Source organism: Drosophila miranda, chromosome XL, assembly GCF_003369915.1.
Source record: "Drosophila miranda strain MSH22 chromosome XL, D.miranda_PacBio2.1, whole genome shotgun sequence".
NCBI classification, from domain to species: Eukaryota; Metazoa; Arthropoda; class Insecta; order Diptera; family Drosophilidae; genus Drosophila; species Drosophila miranda.
In genome coordinates, this window is record NC_046673.1 from 4,831,437 (window position 1) to 4,834,340 (window position 2,904).

The window sequence follows — 2,904 nt, forward strand, 5'->3', positions numbered from 1 at the left end:
CGCTTGTCGTGCCTTCTTGTATTTTAATTACCCACGGCTAACTCCCAAAATTACAGCCTAAAACTAGGCCGTAAAAAAAATTCGAGTTGAAGATCTTTTGAGCTTTGATAAAGCTTATCAACAGCTGTTTTGCGACCAAGCGGCAACGCTTTGATATGCAATTTTTCTGCCATGCACTATATTTTATTAAATATTGCTGGGTCTGGATTCTGTATAACAGAAGAAGACCATAGAAAGTGTGGAAAAAACGTGGGTTGCTGTACTTAGTCGCCCCAGCCTCTTTCTTTTTCTCCTCGTGACCGTCAGAGTGACCGGCAGTGGAAAAAGAAGTCTTGTAGAGCTGACCCAGTTCTATAAACCAAGGTCAAGCCAAAGTCAAAGCCTAGTGCAAGTGCCAAATGCGGCTCAAAGTGATCATTTAATTTGAGTGGACGCGCCAGTTATATATTGCCAAGGCTGGGGCAGCCGTTCGACCATTTGGGAAAACGAGCGCCCACAGTGTACTAAAATTTTTCGAAACAGTGGTGCAATTCTGTTGAGGTAATTATCCACCCAGCTACAGCGACCCGTTGAAAAATGTTCTGTTCTTTCCGCGTAGGATTAGCACCACTAGTATCTACGTATTGAAACGCTGGTCTAGAAGTTACGGATTGGTTATTCCCGGAGACCTCTATTGGCCACGTGCCCGTACCACCGGTTAAACCCCCACCGTTTGACATTCGGATGAGGCGGTAGCCGAGGTAGCCGAGGTAGCCGACTTGCTCCTCCAGTAAACCCGATCGGCGGACTCTGCAAGCGTCGCCGGGACCCGTTCGACCCATGGGGATGATCTGACTGACTCTTCAAATACACCAGTCGCCCCACGAGCCATCAAGTGTGCGGGTGTACCTAACCTCACGCCGCAGATGGACCGCGGTCGTTGACCCTTGGCATCGGAAGCAGCTGAAGTTACCTGCGCCCGGTACAATCGTGTGCCACCTTCAGACCTCGAGTAGGAACTCGGTCTCCAGCCGGGAAGCATCGACCCCGCCTCGGATTTAGTTATACTATCTTTCTTTCGACATTAGACCCGCTATGCGAAACGCTGTTTTTTTATCCGCTTTCTGTTTAACTACGTTCTTTTGATACGGAAAAAATTTGCAACAGCCAATTAAATCCGGTATAAACAAAAAGGGAATTCCTATCCATGGGCTAAATCGAACTTGAACAAATGAGTAGTGTATTAATACCGATTATTTTTACAGTTTTTTGATTTTGGTTGCCACCATACTCCTCCACCCATCAAATCATCTCATCCAACACACAACGAAAGATCTTTCTGCGTGGGAGTCAAAGCTATTAATCGTATCGTAAGTGATTATCCTGAACCAAGTAAGCCATCTGAAAAGAATGAAGGTGCGGTGACTATTCGTTGGTCTTCAACCATGATCACGGTTTTATACACATATTACTCATGCCTTTAAGCGATTTTCCATATACCCTATTTTTGTCTGGTTTTGGCACTGACCAAGTTTACGTAATGAAGTTTGAAGTTTTCTTGTTCCTATGATGAACACATAACCTAGCTCGTGCATTTATATATACCTACTACTAATCATTTTTATAGATTTAAGATCATTATACCCTACCTCGCCCCTATGATATTCTTTCCCCAGTATATGCTGTATAGTAATACCCTATAAATGTAAGACAATATCGAATAGCAGGATTATATTAGAGACTAAATTCTATTAGCGTTAGGTTTTATAGGAATTTAAATGAAGAACTATGGATTGCTTAAATAAAGTTTGTGGAGATAATGTTTTTTATCCCCAATCGGCCGACTAATTATTTCGAATTAAATAAAACTCGGCGCAGAAATAAAATTACGATATGTTCTTTAATGCGTGACATCCAAATTGCAAGTGTGGCTTGCCTGCCCTTTACATTGCCGCTCAGATCGCTAAGCGCAGCTTCGCTCGGCCGACGTCGGTAGGCAGACGCAAAGCGGAGATAGCGAAGAGCGAGCTGGCAGAGAGCGTTTAGCAGGGCAAGCAAGCGCAAAGCTTTAACAAACAAATGAGTGACATAGACATAAGTAACAAACAAAATAAGCGGCTGAGGGCCAAGAATTAGGTGCTATTTGGCAAGCAGCTAATCGGCTGGGTTCTGCTCCGAACATTCACCCCCCGTTGGAAGGCAAAGGCTTTCAACAGATCCATCCTGAAGGGGCAGAACCGCTATTTTTCCAACGGCCCTCTTGAAGATGCTTGCTTGGGCGCAGCTGGCGGCTACGCTGGGATGATCGTCGAACGCAGCAATCGGCGCTTCTTTACGAAAGCGGCTTGTCGTGATTACGTCTTGATCATCGGGAACCTCTGTAATTGCATAGAATGGCAGGAAATTTGGCAATGTAGAAATTGTTGAAAGTTGAATTTCATTTAGCGTGGATATGTAGGTTTTTAATATATGGAAAAGTTCGCGCTGCAGTTCCTGATTCTCCGATCGCATTTTTTCCACTTGCACCTGGCACTCGAGCAGCTGCTTCCTGCATTGCTGCTCTAAGTTTTGGTACTCCAGCGTTGTGGGTCGAAAATCGTCAATAGAGATGCACGAGGAATTTTCAAAAGCGGCTAAAGCTGCACGCTTATTCTCCGAGCTATCAATGCTTCCTGATACTATCCAACCAAGTTTAGTCTCCTGCAATGTTGGCAATTGGGCTGATAGTCGAATCTGTCCGACGCACATTAAATCGAAGAACAAACCAGAACCTATCAACAGATCGATACGTTGGGGCTTGGAGAAATTAGGATCAGCTAGTTTTAGATTATTCGGCATTGGCCAATCCTTTGCGTCTACGCCGAAGTTAGGCTGCATTTCCGTAATTGAGTTGGTTACAATTGCCGCAACGGCAACCAGATAGCT

General features: G+C 44.6%; 1 long non-coding RNA gene across 1 annotated transcript; it reads left to right on the forward strand.

Annotated features, from left to right (window-relative positions):
- Positions 1-423: 423 nt before the first annotated feature.
- LOC117185987 lies at positions 424-1,235 on the forward strand. Its single transcript, XR_004471172.1, has 2 exons — positions 424-540; positions 599-1,235. It is a non-coding gene; the product is annotated as an uncharacterized LOC117185987 (long non-coding RNA).
- Positions 1,236-2,904: the final 1,669 nt, after the last annotated feature.